The sequence below is a fragment of the Natrix helvetica genome, assembly GCF_964273705.1.
Source record: "Natrix helvetica genome assembly, chromosome: W".
NCBI lineage: Eukaryota > Metazoa > Chordata > Lepidosauria > Squamata > Natricidae > Natrix > Natrix helvetica.
In genome coordinates this window covers 67,956,143-67,978,937 of record NC_138555.1, presented here as the reverse complement: position 1 = coordinate 67,978,937, position 22,795 = coordinate 67,956,143, and positions in this window count along the sequence as shown.

Here is a 22,795-nt window from a genome sequence, read left to right as displayed (position 1 = left end):
GCGTTACGAAGTTGGCAATCTCCTCGACGGATGAAAGACGTTCAGAGACTCCTCGGGTTTGCCAACTACTACCGGTCCTTCATCCCCGGCTTTGCTTTCTTGACCGCGCCCCTCACTCGGCTCCTGCAAAAGAAAGTGCCGTTTCACTGGGGGTCCACAGAACAACAAGCGTTCGTGGCCTTGAAGCGCGCTTTTACAAAGGAGCCGATCTTGAAACACCCTGATCCCCATCGCCCCTTTGTAGTCGAGGCGGATGCGTCCGACATCGCGGTGGGGGCGGTGTTATTGCAGGCTCACGCCCCTGATGGCACCCTTTTCCCTTGCGCCTATTACTCTCGGAAACTCAATCCTTCCGAGCGCAATTATATCATCTGGGAGAAGGAGTTGCTGGCTATCAAGGCGGCGTTCGAAGCCTGGCGACATCACCTGGAGGGGGCCAGGCATCAGGTCGAAGTCCAGACAGACCATCGGAATTTGGAGTTTTTGACAACAGCACGGAAGCTGAATCAATGCCAGATCCGGTGGTCTCTGTTTTTTGCCCGGTTCCATTTCAAGGTCACGTATATCCCCAGTGCCTTGAACCAGAGGGCGGATTCCCTGTCTAGAAAGCCAGAGTACTCAGACCCTGCTGATTCACTTTCCCCCCAGACGGTCCTACCCGTCGAGTCCTTCGCTGCAATCCAGGAACCCGTGGATTTACGGTCAGAGGTAGGGCCGACATCCCCGTGGACCTTTGACGAGGACCTTTTGAGGTATCGGGATCGGCTCTACGTGCCGCTCCGTGGATTGGTTCTCTCCCAGTGTCATGACACTCTGGCAGCGGGACAGTTTGGCCTGTTCAAAACCTTGCACCTGGTTTCCCGTACGTTTTGGTGGCCTCGCCTGTGACACGACGTGCAGACGTACGTCACGTCGTGTGTGCAGTGTCGACAGGCCAAATCAGCGACGGGAGCTCTTCCAGGCTTGCTACAGCCATTGCCGACCCCGGACAGACCCTGGGGAGCTGTGTCCATGGACATCTTGACGGAACTGCCTCCGTCGTCCGGTTTCACTACGGTCCTGGTGGTGGTGGACATGCTCACCAAGATGGTGCATTTCATCCCCTGCCTGAGATTGCCGACAGCCCGTGCCACCGCCCGCATGATCATCCAGCACGTGTTCCGGCTGCACGGCCTACCTGACCGGGTCGTCTCCGATCGTGGTACACAATTCACGGCCCAGTTCTGGAAAGGGCTGATGGCCGCTCTTGACGTCCAAGTTTGTTTGTCCTCAGCGCACCATCCCAAAACCGATGGGGGGACGGAGAAGGTGATTGGGATTCTGGAACAATATCTGCGCTGTTTCGTGAACCAGCAGCAGAACAATTGGGCGGAGTACCTCGCCATGGTGGAGTTTGCGTTCAACAACTCACAGCACTCCTCCACACGGACGACGCCTTTCATGGCGAACGTCGGGTACCACCCTCGTTTTTTCCCTCTCACCCTCGTGGACTCTCTGGTCCCAGCAGCGCAGGATTTCCTCTCTGAGCTTCAGGCGGTTCACCAGATGGTGCGCTGCTATTTGAATCAGGCGAAGGAGGGTTACAAGCGAGTAGCGGACAGGTCTCGCTGTGCGGTGCTGGAATTGGCCGTGGGTGATCGGGTGTGGTTGTCCACGCGGCATCTTCCATCCCACCAGCCTACGAGGAAGTTGGACCACCGGTATCTGGGGCCGTTCCCTGTGGAGGCCGTTATCAATCCGGTGGCCTATTGCCTGACCCTCCCGCGCTCGATACGAGTACACCCGGTGTTCCATCGCTCGCTCCTGATCCCTGAGCGGTCGGATTGTCCTCTCTGACGTCCCTCTTCGCCCCTGCCATCGTCGCCTGAGGTGCACGCACAGCCATCGCACAGAGTGACCCGGATCCGTGACTCGAGATGGCTCAAGGTTCGGTTCCAGTATTTGGTCGACTGGGCGGACGAGGACTCGGACGGGGGGACCTGGACCGATGCGACGGCTGTGCATGCTCCAGCTTTGGTGCGGGCCTATCATGGAAAATTTCCCTCCCGACCGCATCCCGAGTGTCAGGCCCGGGGGAAGGGCCCTGCGGTGAGGGATAGTGTTGTGGCCCAGCCGTTGCCGTTGCCGCTGCCACCAGACTCCAAGAGAGATAGTCCCTACGAGTCAGCTCCAGAGGAGATGGGCGATCCTGGACAGGATTCGGAGGCTGAGCAGGGATCCAAGAGTCTGGTCGGCCACCAGGAGGCACCTGAGGCATGGAGCAGCAGTGAGAGCCAGAGGAGGAGGACTCCCGATGCCATGCCTTGGAGCAGTGGGGAACAGTCACGTGACAGTGACTCAGGACTCAGCAGGGAGTTTCTGGACGCCCGTTACCGGCGCGCCCACAGACGCAAGGAGCGTGGGTGTAATTATAGGCGGTAAAGAGCTCTCAGGTGCTGTTTGGGAGGCGCCCTTTTTAGGTTATAAAAGGGTTGACTTTGCATACGCCCTTCGCAGCAGTCAACAGAAGACTTATGCCAGAAGCTCTAGTCTGGGATCCTGGCAAGCTGGATAGCTGCTTTTGTGTTCTGTTCCTGTGAGTTTTGTCTTGGTGGCTTGCTGCCACGGAACCTCTTGTCTGTTTGTGCAATAAACCTTGTTCTCTTGTACTGTTCCGGAGTGTGTGTGCTGTGTGGGCAACGGAGGAAGGGGGGTCAGAACAGTGACCCTACATCCAGCTGTGTCAAACCCCTATACCCTCCTTAGTTTAATTCCACTTAAAGCTGCTTGGTTTTCTGTTATAGATTTAAAAGATGCATTCTTTACAATACCGATACATCCTATTAGTCAACCACTTTTTGCTTTTAAATGGTAACATCCTCATACTGGCACCAAATCACAGTACACCTGGACTAGGCTTCCCCAAGGATTTAAAAATTCCCCTACTCTGTTTGGCACTGCTTTAGCAAAGGATTTACAATACTATGTACCTTGTCAACAAGGAGATACGATTTTACAGTATGTGGATGATGTGTTAGTGACAGGCATGACAGAAGACACTTGTTGGGGTAATACCATGAGATTGTTGGATTTGTTGTTAGAGTGTGGGTATAGAGTTTCCAGGAAAAAAGCACAGCTTGTGATGAAGCGTGTCAGATATCTTGGGTATGTCATAGAACAAGGCAGTCGTGCATTAGGACCTGAAAGGAAGCATGCAATCTTGGCTCTGGCTGAGCCTAAGACAAAAAGACAGTTGAGGAGTTTTCTGGGATTGGCAAGTTTCTGTCGTATTTGGATTCCAAATTTTGCTTTGATGGCAGCTCCTTTGTATGCCGCAACTAAAGGTGCAAACCTGGAACCCCTTGAATGGGGAGGAGAACAAAAGAAGGCATTTCACGATGTTAAAGAAGCTTTAACACAAGCTCCTGCATTAACATTACCAAATTTACAAAAACCTTTCAATCTATATGTAGACACAAATAGAAATATAGCATTAGGGGTGCTGACTCAGCCCCTTGGAAGCTGGCAGCAGCCGGTAGCTTATCTTTCTAAGCAATTAGATGGAGTAGCAAAAGGTTGGCCTCATTGTCTAAAGGTATTAGCTGCCATTGCTGAGTTGATTCAAGACTGTAATAAGCTCCCTTTCTCAAGTACTATAAATGTACACACCCCACATGCAGTGCAATCAGCTTTGGATGCTAAGGGACATCTGTGGATTAGTGGACAGCGTTTAGCCAAATACCAAGCACTCATGGTTGAAAACCCACAAGTGAGATTAGTAACCTCAAATAGATTAAATCCTGCTACTTTGTTACCAATAGAGACAGCACCAGTACACAATTGCGTAGAGGTTTTGGATAAGGTGTATTCAAGCCGCCCAGATTTAACAGACATACCATGGCCAGATGCTAAATTCAATTGGTATACTGATGGATCTAGCTACATGATAGGAGGCAGAAGAGTGTCAGGATATGCAATTGTTGATGATGAAGGAGTGGTAGAAAGTGGTCCTATAGGGCAAGGGTACAGTGCACAAGTGGCAGGATTATGGGCTCTGATAAGAGCATTAGAAAGAGCTGAGGGAGAGTCTTTGAATGTGTGGACAGACAGCAAGTATGCATTTCTTACACTACATGCACATGGAGCTGTATATAAAGAAAGGGGATTTAGAGATTCAGCAGGAAAGTACATTTTGTATGGACATTTAATAAGCCGGTTGCTTGAAGCGGTACAGACACCTAAAAAGGTAGCAGTGATGCATTGCAAAGGACATCAGAGAGGAGATGACAAAGTGGCATTGGGCAGCAGGGCAGCAGATATAGAAGCAAGGGATGCAGCTGAGAGATCTGAACCATTACCTGACTTATCTGTATGTGTGGCAGTGGACATGGGAGTGATCCCACCTGAGATTAAACCTACATATTCCCAACAGGAAAGTGTGAAAGCTGTGACTGATTTGAAGGCTAGAGTGGAAGATGGGTGGTATATCTTACCAGACAACAGGGCTTTTGTGCCGTCGTCTGTAGCTTGGACACTAGCTCAGTTAGCCCATGAGGCTACTCATATGGGGAAAACTGTATTAGAAGCTGCTCTACAGAGGGATTATTACATCAATGGCCTGGCTGGCATTGCAGCTGGGGTGGTAGCTAAATGTGTCACTTGTGCAAAGGTAAACCCAAGGCAAGGACCCCTGCTGCCCCCAGGGGCAATACCATGGTCATATATCCCTATGGATTATGTGATGGTTGATTTTACTGACATGCCGAGGTGTGGATTGTTCAAAGCTATGTTAGTTATGGTGGACATGTACACAGGATGGCCAGAGGCCTTTCCTACTAAGACTAAACAAGCTAGGGAGGTGGCAAGATTGTTGTTGAAAGAAATAATCCCAAGGTTTGGGATACCTAGTCATATGTCATCTGACAATGGGCCAGAGTTTGTACACCAAGTGAATCAAGCTGTATCAAGTGCGGTAGGCATAAAATGGAGGTTTCACAGTGCATTTCGGCCACAGTCTGGGTGTTCTTGTGAACGCATGAACAGGACCCTAAAGGAACGAATAACAAAGATATGCTCAGAGAGCCATTTGAAGTGGCCAGATGCTTTGCCGTTAGCCTTGTATGCAATTAGAAGCTCTCCTAGAGGGCAACACAAGTTATCACCTTATGAGCTGATGTTTGGTAGGCCTCCAAATCTCCTGAGAAGAAGTTTATCAGGATGGCCTGATTTGGGTCATAAGGGGGGTGTTTGGAATATGGAAATGGTGCAGGAATTGAATAAACAAGTTGAAAAACTCCAAAACTATGTAATGGAAAGGGTGCCCCCTAGGTTGGTGACTCGTTGTCACCCTTTTAAACCAGGAGATCAAGTATGGGTAAAACATTGGAAGAAGGAACAGCTTGAGGGAAGGTGGAAAGGGCCTTTTACTGTTGTTATGTCTTCTCCGCTTGCAGTAAAGGTTGCAGGATCTAAGTCCTGGATCCACTGGACATGAATTAAGGCTGCAGCAGATGCAAATTGGAAGGTGTCTGTGGATCAGAAGAACCCAACCAAACTTACTTTCAAACGTGTCTAGATAATATATGTTGTGTGTGTAATAGGATGCTGTTAGCAGACTAAATGTAAAGGTTGAAGATTTGCCCTGCTGGACCACTCCAGAACTGATTACGTGGCCTGAGTTCCTTGAAGAAAGAAAAGACCCTTGCTAAGTCACTCCGGACGCTGACTTTCTACGCATGGGGGAAGACTGGATGAAAGGTTTCTGATTTTGCTGATATTCATTAGGAAATTCTTTGTATTACTTATATGTGTTGGTTTTGTAAGTGTAAATGTGGATGTTGTTGTTGTGCACATTGCATTGATTGTGTTCTCTGCACATATTGTATTGTGGAGTGTGATGTGGTAATCATAGAGGATAAATTACAGTTTTATAAAATAGTAGGTGTAGGTACACACTCCTACTACACGCTCAAATCTTGCCCCACCATCAGGAAAGTATTGGAAGATGATCGCAAGGAGATTCAAAGAGAACGTGAAGCTGATAAACATGCTCCTAAAATATGGTATTGTGTGGATATGGGTAAGTGCTATGGTGTATGGAGTAGACAGTAACCTGGTATGTGTTAGCAATTTGGGTCAGTGGAGTAAGCCAGAAGAACAGCCTCGTATAATACAAGCATTTAACATTGGAACAGGGAATTGTCATAGTCCATCACCTATCCTGTTTACCCCTGAATGTTGGAATGGTATTTTGCCCCACCCGTGTACTACTCCTAAATTGTTTGACAAAATAGCTGCAATCACTTGCCAAGCCCGAGGGTACTCAAGCCCTAAGGTTTGTCAATATGTAGGATATCTCTTAAGGAGAGGGATTTGTGAGAGAACCCCCTTAAAAGAAGGAAGCAACTCACTCACCTTAGATTGTGGAAGACCTCAATACTGGGGATGGAAACCTGTGATGTCCCCCTCCCAATTGAGAACTGGTTGGCAGGGAACATGCATGTTACAAATAGTAGCTGGAACTGTTGAATTTGGTATGACAATAAAAAATCCGTGAAAATCTTCTTCTCCAAGAAGAAGAACTAGTGACACCAAAGATCATATAGGATTAGGCCCATGTACTCCATGTGTAAGTCAGGATGGCCGTGCCATCCAAATGGAAATGGGAATACCTAATACGTGTGAGCAGTTTGATCTAACTACATGTGTATTCGGTACTAATCAACCTGTAATAGTTAATAGGTGCAATGGGACACAAGGAGTGCTGTGTTACACCCCAAGGAAAAGGACGTTGACACTGAAGGAACCACTTGGGGAACGCACAAAGAGAGCAACCTCATTAACACCTACGCAATACATTGGGGGAAATCAGGGTTCAGGGATTAAAGCATACCCTACTATAAAGTCACTAGTGACACCTAGAACATCACCAATAGATAAACAGACAGAATGCAGTCCCTGTATTAAGGTTACAGTTCAAGGTACTTTAATATCTAATACCCTGATATATCACACTAGTAAGCCTGATGGATGTTCACCTCACATGCCACCTACTTGTCAAGTAAATTCTACCATATATCACATGTGTAGTCTAAAGGGCAAAATCCAATGCTACAACCCAGCTGAGGCTAAGTCTATTACTACATATGAGATGTCCATATATACAACTGAATGTGGTAGGGACGAATTATTGAATAAAACTGAATTTAGATTCTTAAATAAGCCAGTAGAATCTGCAAAAGGAGCAGACCCTCATGTAACACTCAAATGGAAAATTACCAAAACAACAAGAAAGGTACAAGACACTAAGGGCCTATTTTGGTCACTTTATCTGGAAATGGAAAACCTACATATACCAGAAATTCCTCAATATGTAACTAATACTTTTGTTGAATTAGCTGAGGACATAGCCCATACTCTGAGTGTAGCTAATTGTTTTGTGTGTGGAGGGACTAACATGGGAGAGAAGTGGCCCTGGGAAGCTCAGGAACTTAATCACTCTAAGGTATTAGAAATGGAGCAACAAGGAAACCTGTTTTATAATCAGGGAAAAGATGGAGATTGGACCCTCACTACCAACTTGGTAGGAAATGTGTGTTTTAGAAGGAGAAGTAGAACTGGATGTAAGGAAGTAGGTAATCTAATATGCACAGGAAAATGGGAAAGTGGAATATGGTGGTCAGGAAGCAATACCACAGAGGGAGTTGATGAACAGGCCCTGTTTAAAATTAAGGGGCTGGAGTTCTTGAATGATCCTGATAATCAAACCCTCGTATGGTTAGCCCCTGATGGACTATACTGGATCTGTGGAAAAATGGCATATGGATCATTACCTGCTAATTGGTGTGGAACATGTGTTCTTGGGATAATCAGACCTAGATTCTTCCTACTTCCATTACGAAACAGACAGATTTTGGGGGTTCCGGTTTATGATGAGGTTGGGAATGTACAAAGGAAAAAGAGAGGCGTAGACACATCTATTATAGGGAAAGTTAATGTGGGAGGTAATCATCATAGTTGGGGAGATGAAGAATGGCCTGCAGAACGAATCATACAGGTATATGGACCAGCTGCATGGGCGGAAGATGGCATGTATGGCTATCGTACCCCTGTGTACATCCTAAATCGTCTGATTCGTTTGCAAGAAGTTGTGGAAATCATAACTAATGAGACAGTTAAGGGTCTTACCCAATTAGTTGAAAGGAAAGCAACTGCTCAGGTAATGGCAATGTGGGAATATGAAAAGCTTCGGCCACAAGAGGTTGGAGGAGATCCAGAATATGTGACTCTTCTGGACATGTCAGATGAGTCACAAAGGGGGGGGGGGGGAATAGGCTAAAACTTTGGTTCAGGCCTAAAAATCAGGCTACAGGCCCAGGCCTGTAAAAGTCTGATCAAGTCCAAAAGCTTTATTTCCTTTCTTGTAAGAATTGCTGACATGACTAATGTTTATTTTTATCTGCAGTAAGGCAAGCTGACCCAGACAGATGTTGTTCACTTCTGCTTTCCTCCCCAAATGCAATAGTTAGAATGTGATAAGGTTTGCACAATTCTTGAGATGTGTGTAACTCTCTTTTCTGTCATTAACTGTAACCAAATATCTGTATGAAGCATTTTCCAGTTCCTTATCATACCATATATGTCAAATGTAACCATCAGCAACTGTATACGTAATGTGGGGTATAAAACCCTGTTTATGATAATCATTCGGGGTCCGGACAAGCTGCTTTCTCTTTGTTTGGTCCTTATGCATAATAAACCTGTTTCCTACACTAGAGTGCTTGGCTGTGTCCTTCCCTCTTCCTACATCACTATCGCATGACCAAAGTTTTTAGCCCAAGCTATCATTGTTTCTTTCACTTGTTCTTCTTCTAATTTAATACTCAGTAGGTAGCTATACAGTTTTTTTAGCATCCTCTCTTCTGTTCCTGTTAATATCTTATCTAATTCTGTCAATTCCATATAAAAACCATATAATTTGGCATCTTTTTCATACCTAGATTGTATTTACAATTGTGTATACCAATCCATATTGCTCCCTTGTTTTTCTAGATCTTGTTTACTTTTAAGGTCCCCTTTTTCAGTCAGTATATCTTTATATCTCACAATGTTTCCCCTATTCATAATATTTGGGTGTATTAATGCTTCCATCGTTGAAAGCCAGACTGGTATCTTTAAATAATGTTGTTCTCTAACTTTCTCACAAATAAACAGTAAAGCATTTCTTATATAATGTCTTTGAAAGTACCTGTGTGTCTTATTTTTCCCACACCATAAAAAGGCATGCCAACCTGGAGAAAGGGGCTGACGTCGCAACGGCATGACTTGCGATCTTGCTGCTCCGAGATCGCAGTTGATATTTCTGCTGCTGAACGATCCATTTGGACCTAAACCGTCCCGCAGAGATGGTGATTGAGAAGGGCACCTCCTGCTGATCTCAGAGACACCGCAAAGTCCCTGAAAGATCCAGGAATAGCCTTTTTTTCCAGCGACAGAAACGCAGCTAATGAAGCTGATGAAGTTGGGACAGCTCCGGAATGGGAAGAAAGTGAAAAGAGAAAGTGTCTTGAAGTGGTGAGGAAATTTTATTATTAGAAAAAGAGACTACCCCCCCCCCAAATGTAACTTAAATTAAAATTGAAGATAGAAGACTGTAAGCAACGAAATTAATCTACATTAAACTTAGTTTGTTATCCTGTTTCTAATTTTTTTTTTCATGGCAGGAATTTTTGCAAAGGCTCCCTATTTTTTAAACTGAATGGATCAATTTTTTCTTCTTCTTTTTTCACTTTTGCTTACACCTATGGATTAAAATTTCCGTTCTTTGTTTTATAATGCTTGATTGGATTGATTGGATTGTTTTTGATCTCCATTTAAGGTTTTTTTTCTTTCTTAAGCTTGGAATATAAAGAAGATAATAATAAGAATTATAAAGAGGGTTGTAACAACAGGAGGAAAAGCAGTTACACTGCCACTTAGAGGCTGGAGGCTGGATACATTGTTTTTTCTTCTTTCTCTTTGATCACTTGAGATTCAAGGTTCTTTCAGTTTGTTTACTGACAGTGATAGTAGGAAGAGCACAAGTTGCTTATACGGGTGCTTTTTGGGAGTTCTATCACTAGCTATTGGAGGGAAGACAACATTTGGACTTGAAAGATAATAAATGAACCTGTTTGAAGTTTATTAAAATAGCCTTGAATCCTATGGTGGCAGTGCCTGCAAAATTGGAAGAATGGCGCAGCAGGAAAAAGAAACTGTAACATTGCAAAAGATTATGTTTGAAATTAAAAATCTATTAGTTGTGACAGAGAGAATTGAAAAGAAATTGGAGAATATGGAATACAAAACAGAAAAAATTGATGGAAAAACTGAGGATGTGTATCAAATGAAGAATGTGGAGGACAGAGTTCAAAAATGGAAGAAAAAAATGAGCAAAGAGATAAGAAAACTGTGGATAATGACAACAAAGTGAGCGTGGTTGGGAAAGGGGAGATAGATGGATTGGAACTCTACCCCAGACTTCAAAGCACAGAAGAAGAAAAGAGAAAAAAATTGACGGAGATAAGGAGAGAAATCTTGACAGAAGTACCAGTGATAACCAAAGATAAGCTGATGAAAAGAGCAGATGCTGGGTTTCGAGCTTTTATGAGATACGAAAGGAACAACATGTTGCGAAGAGAAGTTCATACAAGATTTATTAAGAAAGTAACTAGAATATTAATGCTACTAATGGCAAGAGATATAAGACTGCACTATTGCTGGAAAGATACAGGTTGATGCAATGGAAATGTATAATAAAAACTAAGCTAAATTTAGTTTACTAGTAGTATGTATAAAATGAAGTGACAATAGCTATAGTTAAATAATGATTCATAATGATAACAATCCATATAGATATATTAGTTTGATAATATGAAATTTTATATAAACAACACATGGAGAATATGAGAGGAGGTTTAAAAGCTTTATCTAGAATATGTTATAAAGATGTATTGTGATTGGATGATTTTAGAATGATTTAATAGAATGTTATCATATAATCCTATTCTAGATTTTGAATATTATATATAAAAGGATGTAAAAACAATTATAGTCAAATTAAGGTTGAGATATAATAATCGTGATATACATGAATATATGTGAATTTAAAATATGCGATTTGATATGAAAAGCAGGTGATGACTATGGAAGAGATGCATGGAAATACTGTAACCAACTGACACACTTTCTACAATTTGTAATGAAAGATGGTTTTAAAAAAAAGGCATGCCTGTTAGGGATGTAACCCTAGGCTTGGCTTGGCAATGTATATAAGCTATGATTACTTTACTGTTACTTTAAATGCTTAAGAGATGTAATTGGATTATTACCTCAAGCAGCCATAAGAGGGAGCCAGAATGGCTGTTAGATCTCTCTTTTGTTAGATGCTGATTGTGGATACTGTTGATACTGCTCGTGAGTTACTGAGTCTTGCTACTGTTTAGCTACACTTGGTGTGTTAGACTGACTATTTGATAACTGAATTACTGAACCGTGTATGACTTGGACTGTTAACTGGACTCTGAATACTTCTACATTTCTACATAGTAAACTACTATATTTTTATACTATTCAGTGTCTCTGCATGCTGGTTTGTTTGTGTTCTTCCATACCATTCTCATTACGCTTCTCTGCATACTCGCTCTCCTAACGGGGAGCTTAATTACTTAACACTGGTTATGGGCCCAGTGTGTACCAGACGTAGCTAAAGAGAGAGTTGGTGTTGATACGCAATTACCGTATACAGATAGCTGTTTAGTTTGTAAGTGTTTACTATTATGGAGAAGATGGCACACGCACCATCAGCAAATTTATCACTGATAACCCGGTTGGATGGAACAAGCTATGTTTCCTGGTCAATGAAGTGCAGTCTACTCCTGTGTACTGAAGGATTGTGGGATGCTGTACAGAATCCACCGGACGTGACTTCTTGGAATCCAGATGACGAGGATGATGTCAAGAAGATAGCAGAGTTTCAGAGATGCACCGAACGAGCATTGTGTATAATTGGTCTAACGTTGACTGACCAACAGTTAGTTCATATTCATGGGGAGAATTCTGCAGCAAGATGTTGGGAGAATTTGAAGAAGATATATGTACGTGACACTGTAGGTGCACATATACATCTTACCCGCAAACTGTTTAGGGCACGTCTTCTGAAGGGAGGAGATATGTTAGCTCATTTAAGCTTTATGAAAGGAGTTTTCCAAGAGCTACATGAAAAAGAACTTATTTTCTCAGAGTTACATGAAATTTACATCATTCTGTCATCACTGGATGAGAGTTATGATGATTTTGTATCGTCCCTCGAGATCCTAACCCGAAATGAACTAACATTGACTGACATAACTGCACGCCTGTTGGAAGAGTCCAGAAGAAGGTTGGAAAGAGAACAACTGAGAGAGAAACCACCACAACATGAAGAGTCACCTTCAACTGCCTATACTGTTAGAAAATGTTTTTCATGTGGGGCTAAGGGGCATATAGCTAGATTCTGTAAACATGCAAAACACCAGAATACTAGAAAAGCTAAGAAAAATGCTACTGGCTATTTACAATACAATACAATAGTAGAGTTGGAAGGGACCTTGGAGGTCTTCTAGTCCAACCCCCTGCCTAGGCAGGAAACCCTATACCGTTTCAGACAGTATTTAGCTAGGTCTACTTTGACTATCTCTAGAAATGCACCAATAAGCCATGATTCATGGGTTGTTGATAGTGGAGCATCACAGTGCATTACTAGAAATAAGAATTGTTTTATAAAAATGTCTGCCAGCAAGCAACATGTATCTTTGGCAAATGGATGGAGGGTGAAAGCATCTGGTGAAGGTATGGCAAGGTGTTCATTTGTAAATGAGCATTTATCCATGTTGTATATACCTAAACTGAAATTTAATTTGTTATCAGTAAGAGCTCTAGTTAAGATTGGCTATGTAGTAACCTTTAGGGGAGATAAATGTATCATAGAAAAGGAAGGTAATAGGATTACTGCAAAATTAACAAATGGTTTATATATTATAACATGACCATACTGTTAACTCAGTGCATGACAATGTGAAGCCACATGATGAATACATACATCTGCTACATAGGCGTATGCGGCACATTAATTTCAAAACACTGCAACAAACTGTAAAGTTGTCAGAAGGAGTAAAATTAAAACCTTGCAGTAAGTATTTAAATTGTAATGTATGTAGTAAGGAAAAGAGCAGGGTTACACCAGCAAACAGATATAATGGGTTTAAAATGAAGGAACTTTTAGAAGTTGTTTTTGCTGATCTCATTGGACCTATAAAACCCAGTTTTGGAGGTGCCTGTTATGTTTTGAGTATCATGGATCATTACACAAGATACGGTTTCTGCTATTTAATGAAAGACAAGACAGAAACGTTTTAACAATTTTTTTATTGGCTGAGATTTGCGGAAAGGAAGATAAAAGCCAAGGTTATTACTGTAGTTACTGATAATGGGATGGAGTTTACAAATTATAAGTTCCAAACTATGTTAAAAACAGCTGGTATTGAGCATAAACGTTCTGCTCCTTATAGACCTCAACATAATTCGTTTGTAGAATGAAGGGGGCAAACGTTACAAGCAATGACTAGAACCATGTTAGCCGATTCAGGATTGCCTGAAACACTATGGGGTGAAGCCATGATGTGTGCTAATCATTTACTGAACAACGTTGTAAATGCTTCTACTGGAGAGGTACCATTTACTCGTTGGCATGGTAGGAAACCTGATTTGAGCTACTTGCACACGTTTGGCATTCCTGCATGTGTGCATATTCCAGCACAGATTAGGTTAAAGGGACAAACTCGTGCAAGGAAGTTAATATTTATAGGTTATGACTCAAATCATAGATCTTATAGGTTCTGGGAACGTGGGACAATTAAGATCTATCACAGTGCAAATGCGAAGTTTTTAGAGCATGCTGGTTGGGATAAACTGGAAATAAACAACGATGTAGTAATTGAAACCCGAGTAGATCAAAATAATGTATCAGGAATACCAGAAATGTGTGATGAAGGGAAGGAGTCTACTCAGGAGGAGGAAGTGATAAAGCAGGAGGACGTTCAAGATAGTCCACCTATAAGCCCTGAGTTACCCAAAAGGTCAACCCGTGTAACGCGGCCACCTGATAGGTATCAGGCTTCTGTTGCATGTCAAGTAGATAAAGTTCCTGCAATGTATAATGAACTATCAATGTAACCTAAAGAGGTGCAAATAGTTTGGAAAGCAGCAATGAACAGAGAACTGAAATCTTTACAAGATCTGGAGGTATATGAGAATGTGAGATTACCACCAGGTGAAAAGGCGATAGGGTGTAAATGGATTTATAAGATTAAATCAAGTGTAGATGGGACAGTTACCCATAAAGCTAGATTGGTAGCACAAGGTTTCAACCAGTCGGCAACTGATTATGATGAAGTGTTTGCACCAAGTTTAAAAGCCATAACATTGCGTGCATCATTAGTTTGGGCAGCTAAGCATGGATATGTTATAAATCATTTAGATATTGAAACAGCATATCTTCATGCACCGTTGCAACGGACTATTTATTTAAAGAAACCTGAAGGGTTAAACACTGATAGCAACACTGATTGTTGGAGATTAAAAAAGAGCCTGTATGGTTTAAAACAGTCAGGCTATGAGTGGAATCAATGCATAGTAAAGGAATTAGCAATGATAGGGTTTAAAGCTGGATTAACTGATCCTTGTTTATTTAAGCTAGAAAGTGATGGTATGACTTCATTATTGTTATTGTTTACAGACGATATAGCATTGATTACTAAAACAGAGCAGAAGGCCATTGAAATTATTACACTGTTAAAAAGAGGTTTAAAATAAAACATCTTGGTGAAATAAACAAATATCTTGGAGTGAAGATAGATAAGACTACGGAAGGATATAAAATATCACAGGCTGATAAGATCAATCAGTTACTGAGGAATTACAAAATGGAACTGTGTAAACCTGCTAAAACTTCTATGAGTCAGGAATTTAGCAATGATGATAACAAAAGCCCAGTGTTTGATAAGAATATTTATCAATCCCTAATTGGTAGTTTATCTTATCTAAGCAATTGGTCTAGACCAGATATTTCATATAGCGCTAATCAATTGGCAAGGTTTAATGCCGAACCCACTGAACGGCATTGGCAAACAGCAAAACGTGTATTAAGGTATTTGAAACAGACAATACACTATACATTATACTTAGAGCCTAAGGATGAGCTGATATTAACCGCATACGCTGATGCAAGTTTTGCAACTGAAGTTTCCACGTGTAAATCTACATCAGGTATCGCGATATTCTTGGGAAAAGTGTTGGTTGGATGGCGGTCTATCCATCAGAAGCATATAAGTTTGTCAACAATGGAGGCCGAATTTTCATGTTTATCTTTGTTATGTACCGATTTAATTTGTTACAAGCAACTACTGATAGATATGGGAATTAATGTTTGTGAGCCTATTGTTGTATACGAGGACAACCAAGCAGCTATCCAGATGGCAAAAAAATTGCTGTAAAGACAAGGTCAAAGCATAATGACTTAAGATATATGAATGTAAGGCAAAGTACAATACAATACAATACAATACAATACAATACAATACAATACAATACAATACAATAGTAGAGTTGGAAGGGAACTTGGAGGTCTTCTAGTCCAACCCCCTGCCTAGGCAGGAAACCCTATACCGTTTCAGACAAATAGCTATCCAACATCTTCTTAAAGACTTCCAGTGTTGGGGCATTCACAACTTCTGGAGGCAAGCTGTTCCACTGATTAATTGTTCTCACTGTCAGGAAATTTCTCCTCAGTTCTAAGTTGCTTCTCTCCTTGATTAGTTTCCACCCATTGCTTCTTGTTCTACCCTCAGGTGCTTTGGAGAATAGTTTGACTCCCTCTTCTTTGTGGCAACCTCTGAGATATTGGAACAATGCTATCATGTCTCCCCTAGTCCTTCTTTCTCTTAAGCTAAACATACCCAGTTCCTGCAACCGTTCTTCATATGTTTTAGTCTCCAGTCCCCTAATCATCTTTGTTGCTCTTCTCTGCACTCTTTCTAGAGTCTCCACATCTTTTTTACATCGTGGCGACCAGAACTGAATGCAGTATTCCAAGTGTGGCCTTACCAAGGCATTATAAAGTGGTATTAACACTTCACGTGATCTTGATTCTATCCCTCTGTTGATGCAGCCTAGAACTGTGTTGGCTTTTTTGGCAGCTGCTGCACACTGCTGGCTCATATTTAAATGGTTGTCCACTAGGACTCCAAGATCCCTTTCACAGTTACTACTACTGAGTAAGGTATCACCTATACTGTACCTGTGCATTCCGTTTTTGTTGCCTAAATGTAGAACCTTACTCTTTTCACCATTGAATTTCATTTTATTAGATAGTGCCCAATGTTCAAGTTTGTCAAGATCCTTCTGTATCTTAAGCCTATCTTCTGGAATGTTGGCTATTCCTGCCAGCTTGGTATCATCTGCAAATTTGATGAGTTCCCCATTTTTTCCCTCATCCAAATCATTGATGAAGATGTTGAAGAGTACTGGGCCTAAAACAGAGCCTTGGGGTACTCCACTGCATACTTCCCTCCATGTAGATGCAGTTCCATTGAGAACTACACGTTGAGTGCGGTTGGTCAGCCAGTTACCAATCCATCTGGTGGTGATGCTGTCTAACCCACATTCTTCTACTTTATCTAGTAGTAGGTTATGGTCTACCTTATCAAAAGCCTTACTGAAGTCCAAGTAAACTATATCAACGGCATTCCTCTGGTCCACTAATTTTGTCACATTATCAAAGAATGCAATAAGATTAGTCTGGCATGATCTGTTTTTGACAAATCCATGTTGGCTTTTGGCTATTACTTTGTTTGCTTCTAGGTGTTCGCAAATTCGTTGCTTGATTATTTTTTCCAGAATCTTTCCTGGTATTGAGGTTAGGCTGATAGGTCTGTAGTTTCCTGGATCTAACTTTTTCCCTTTTTTGAAGATGGGAACCACATCAGCTCTTTTCCAGTCCTCTGGTAGTTCCCCGGTGTTCCAGGATCTCTGAAAGATATAATTCAGTGGTTCTGAGATCTCGTCTGCTAGTTCCTTCAGAACTCTGGGGTGTAATCCATCCGGTCCTGGTGATTTGAACTCCTCTAGGGTAGACAGGTGCTCACTTACCATTTTCTTCCCTATTTCAATTTGTGTTCCTAATTTTGTGGTGCTGCTTTTGATAGGTTGGACTGTTTTATCCCTTTGTGTAAAGACAGATGCAAAACATGAGTTAAATAGTTCTGCTTTCTCCCTGTTGCTTGTCACCTTCTTGCCACTTTCTCCTAGCAATGGACCAATTGTTTCCTTAACTTTTTTCTTGTTTTTAACATGTTGGAAGAAGCTTTTTTTGTTAATTTTTACTTTTGTGGCAAGCCTTTCTTCATTGTGAGCCTTAGCTTTCCTCACTTCATCTTTACAGGCTCGGGCTATTTGCTGATATTCTGCCTTAGTTATGTCCCCCTCCTTCCACTTTTTATACTTACTTTTTTTGTCTTTCAGTTTGTCAGATAGTTGTTTATGCAGCCATGCTGGTTTCTTTTGGGAGCTGTTGTTTTTCTTCTTCATTGGTATTGTGTTAGACTGGGCTTTTCTAATCTCATTTTTCAAAATTTCCCAAGCTTCTTGAGTTGTTTTCCCCTCGAGGATTCTCATCCATGGAATTTTTCCCAAGCTCTCTCTAAGTTTATTGAAATTAGCTTTCTTAAAGTCCAAGACTCTAGTTTGACTTTGTTCTACTACTTGTGTTTGGATAATGTTGAATTCCAATATTGCATGGTCACTTGCCCCCAGGGTTCCTATGGCTTCAACACCTTCTATCATTTCCTCTCTGTTAGTGAGAATTAAGTCCAGTATGGCTGATCCCCTTGTTTCCTTCTCTACTTTTTGGAAAACAAAGTTGTCTGCTAGGTTTGTTAGGAACCTGTTGGATCTTCCACTTGGTGCAGAGTTTGTTTCCCAGTTGATGTCAGGGTAGTTAAAATCTCCCATTACTATTGTGGTGTGCTTCCTATTTATTTTCTTGGATTTCTAGACCGCCCCCTCTCCCAAAAAGGGACTCGGGGCGGTGTACAGTCAATGCAGATAAAAATACAATCATAAAACAATTAAATACATTTGGATGGAGGAGATAGGCTGTACAAGAAATAAATATATTCTAAAACCCTAAAAAACATCCTACATACCTTAGTTAGCTGACTAGCAAAAAGTTCATCTTCTTCCTCTGCTTGGTTGGGTGGCCTGTAGTATAGACCTATGGCAATGTCATTTCCCCCACAACCTTTAATATTGACCCAAATGCATTCAAGATAGTTCTCATTATTGTTGTGCTCTATTTCTGTAGAGACGTAGTTATTTCTTATATATAGTGCAACTCCACCTCCTCTTTTATTTGGCCTATTTCTTTTAAATAATTTAAATCCTTCTAGCTGTATGTTCCATTTGTCAGTTTCATCCCACCAAGTTTCTGTAATGGCAATAATATCATATCTGCCCTCTTTTACTTGAATTTCTAATTCTCCCTGTTTATTCCTCATACTCTGTGCATTGGTATATAGACATTTGAGTCCATTTTGATTGACCTTGTGTTTACTGTCTACATAACCTGTATTATGCCTGACTGCCCCTATTTTCTTGCCACTTGTGTGATTCATGCACATGGTATGACAATCACTATTACATGCTTGGTTTTGCTTGACAGCAGGAGTGATAATCTTACCCCCACACACATCTATGTTACATGCATTTATAACCCTATGAATTTTAGTTTGCTGGGGACAGAGATGTTCTGTATCTATTAATTCTCTGTCCCCGCTCTTCAGTTTAAATGTTTATCAAGAAAATCTGTGAATTTAATGCCAAGTAACTCAGTTCCTTTCTTGGATGGGTGCAACCCATCTCTTTTGTACAGTTTTTCATTGGACCAGCTACAGGCTTCATGACTAATAAAACCAAAGCCTTCCCTTTTACACCACTCCTTTAGCCAAACATTAAACTCTGCTACACGCTGGCCCTTCCCTTTTTGTTCCTTATACACAGGTAAAACCTCTGAAAAGATAAGCCTACAACCTATACTATTAAGTTCATACCCCAAGTTCTGGAAATCATTCTGCACAGAAAGTACATCTTTCTGGGATAGATCATTAGTGCCAAGATGTATAATAGCATCAACGTCACAGTCCTTACTTGCATTCTTGACTATCTTAAGAATACGCCTCTTGTCTCTGCTGGCAGTAGCACCTGGCAGACACCTGACCTCTTTTAAAACCTCCGTATCCTCTCCTAAATTAACATCTCTTACGATTGAATCACCAACCAGAAGGTGACTTCTCTTTTTACATACCTTGATCTTCTCCTGCGACTGATGTGTGATACCTGGTTCCCCTTTTCGCCTTTCCGAAGAAAGTTCTTCGTTTTGGACCACGATCCCCTGCTTATTTGAGTCATCATTATCACAACTGCCTTGACCTATCTCTTTAGTGTCCCCATTAAGGTCAGCAAGGGCACTATATCTGTTTTGCTGGGTCACAGCAAAAGCTTTGGGTTTATGGTTCACAGCTCTCAACCTGCCAGATCCCACAGTTGTCCAGACAGCTCTTCTCCTGCAAGATCTTTGTGGTAGAGGGGGCTGATAGTGTGGCTTCACCATAGAGTGGAATGGCTGACGTAGACACCTAGTTTCTGCTTGGAGAGCACAGATTACAGATTCTAGATAGGTAATCTGCCTATGTAGACTCGTAATTTGTTTACAAAGGGGACAGTATCCAAATTTGAAAAGAGTACTGCGAAAGACAGGTGCAAAACAGCTATTACATTGAAGTGTTAGTTGTAAAATGATTAAACTAGAATATTGTATGTCTGAAGAGAATGTTGCTGATCATTTTACCAAAGCACAAGGTACGGTCAAACATAAACAATGTTGTGATGTTTATGGATTGAGAATGTGAAGTTGTGTGTAAATACATTGACAACCCAAGAGGGGAGAATGTTAGGGATGTAACCCTAGGCTTGGCTTGGCAATGTATATAAGCTATGATTACTTTACTGTTACTTTAAATGCTTAAGAGATGTAATTGGATTATTACCTCAAGCAGCCATAAGAGGGAGCCAGAATGGCTGTTAGATCTCTCTTTTGTTAGATGCTGATTGTGGATACTGTTGATACTGCTCGTGAGTTACTGAGTCTTGCTACTGTTTAGCTACACTTGGTGTGTTAGACTGAGAATATTGATAACTTAATTGCTCAACCGTGTATGACTTGGACTGTTAACCGGACTCTGAATACTTCTATATTTCTGCATAGTAAACTACTATATTTTTATACTATTCAGTGTCTCTCTATGCTGGTTTGTGCGTGTTATTCCATATCACTCTCATTACGCTTCTCTGCATACTCGCTCTCCTAACGGGGAGCTTAATTACTTAACAATGCCAACCCAATTGCAAGTCCTGTCCCTCCAATGTCAATAATCTTGTATTTCTCAATACAATCCATTCTTTCATCCACATTAACACCGCTGCCTGGTAATATACCGTAATTCCCAATTTGGTAGTCCAAAGCCTCCTCTCATTCTTGCATCCTGTAACAGTTTTAACTTAATTCTTGCTTTTTTCCATTGCCAGATATATTTTATAGTTAGTTTATTCAGGTCTTCGAAGTAACCCCCCCCCCCCACCTTATTGGAATTGTTTGAAATAAATATAGTAGCCTTGGTAGTATACAGTATTCATCTTGACTGTAGCTATCCTTCCTATTAATGATAGTTGCAAGTTTTTCCATTTTTCCAAATCTACCTTAATTTGTTGTATCGACTTATAATAATTATCTTCCTTTATCGTTGCAGATCTTGCTGTTAATTGAATCCCTAGATATTTTACTTTCTTTGTAATCTGAATGTCTAGCCTATTCAGTTTTTTTCTTTTCTGTAATATTCTTTACTAAGATCTTAGTCTTTTCTTTATTTATTTTCAGACCTGCCACTTCACCATACTCTTCTATTCCTTTTAACAATTTAGGCCCTGTTTCTTGTGGTTCTTCTAAAATAAAGACTAAGTCATCTGCAAACGCCTGTAGTTTATATTTTTCCTATATTATTTCCATACCTCTTATCTCCTTATCCTTTCCTAATATTTCTGTTTAATACTTCCAGTGTCAGTATAAATAATAGCGGAGACAGCAGATGGCGCTGCCTTGTCCCCTTTGTTATGTTAACCTTTTCCATCATGTCTCCATTTACTATCACCCTTGCAGTTTGTTTATAGTATATTGTCTTGATCATTTTAATAAATCTCTCCCCAAAGTCCATGACTTCTAGTTGCATCAACATAAATTGCCAGTTCACATTATCAAACGCCTTCTGTGCATCAAGGAACAACAGCGCCATTTGCTTCTCTGAATGTACTTCATAATATTCTAGCATTTTTAAGATTATCCTCATATTATCTTTTATTTGTCTCTTGGCCATTTTGATCTGCATGTATAAATTGATTTAGAAATCTTTTTATTCTTTCTACTATTATTGAAGCAAACATCTTATAATCCGCATTCAATAATTATGTCAGTCTATAATTTTTTTTCTGTTTCAGGTCTGCATCTTCTTTTGGTATGAGAGCAATATATACCTCCATCCAGGAGTTTGGTACTTTTGCTTCTAATAATAGCTCATTAAAAACCTCCAGCATTAAATTATCTATGGTGTGTTGCAATATCTCGTATAGTTCTGCTGGTAATCCATCTGGACCTGGTGTTTTGCCACTCTTTTGTCTTTTAAGTGCTTCTGTTAATTCCAACATTGTTATTCTCTCTTCTAATGCCCTTTTAACTTTCTGGTATTGTGGATAATTCTGCTTTTTCTAAATATTTGTTTTTCTTCTGGAACTATCTCTTACTTGTATAATTTTTCATAATAATCATGTATTATTTTCTTTTTGTCATCATTCCGATAGTAGGATATTCCTTCCTCATCCATTAACTTCTAAATCATTTTCTATTCTTTCTCTTTTTCCAATCTATATGCCAGCCATCTTTCTGGTTTGTTAGCGTTTTCAAAAAAATTGTTTCAAGTTTTAAAATCTTTTGTGCTAGTTCTTCTTTGTCTATTAAATTCAACTTATGTTTTTTAAGGTCCATTTGACTTTTTTTTTGTTCTTTTTTTTGTGGATCTTTTTGTAATTCCATCTCTAACTTCTTATATTCTTCTTCAAGTTTCTTTTGTGTTTGTCTCTTTTTTTATTTCTCTTTCCCACGTACATTATGGTTAATCCTCTAATGTAGGGTCTAGGACTGTTCTCCTCCAACCCTTCGCTGCCCCTTTTTCACCCCCAGGGTTTCTCCCCCAGTCATCCACCTCTACCATTTCACTTCCGCTGTTAGGGCCCTAGCTGTTCGTCCTGGGTAATGGGACTCAGCCTCTTCTGTCCCAGGCCCTTCCTCGCAGGCCTTTGGGAGAAATACTGTTCACCCCGACCTTTTGGGTTCAAGAGACAGCCACCAGCCAATTGGAGGAAGGGAAGGGAGAAAGAGAGAGAGAGGGGGAGGGAGAAAGTGTTTTGTGTCGAGTTTCCAGTTGCCTCGGGTCTGAGCTAGAAAATCCTTTGCATTTGCATTCCCCAACCCCACCCCGAAATGTTTGGGAATAGCTAGAAAATCCTTTGCATTCCCTCCACCCCAAAATGTTGGGGAATAGCTAGAAAATCCTTTGTATTCCCTCTACCCACAGATTTC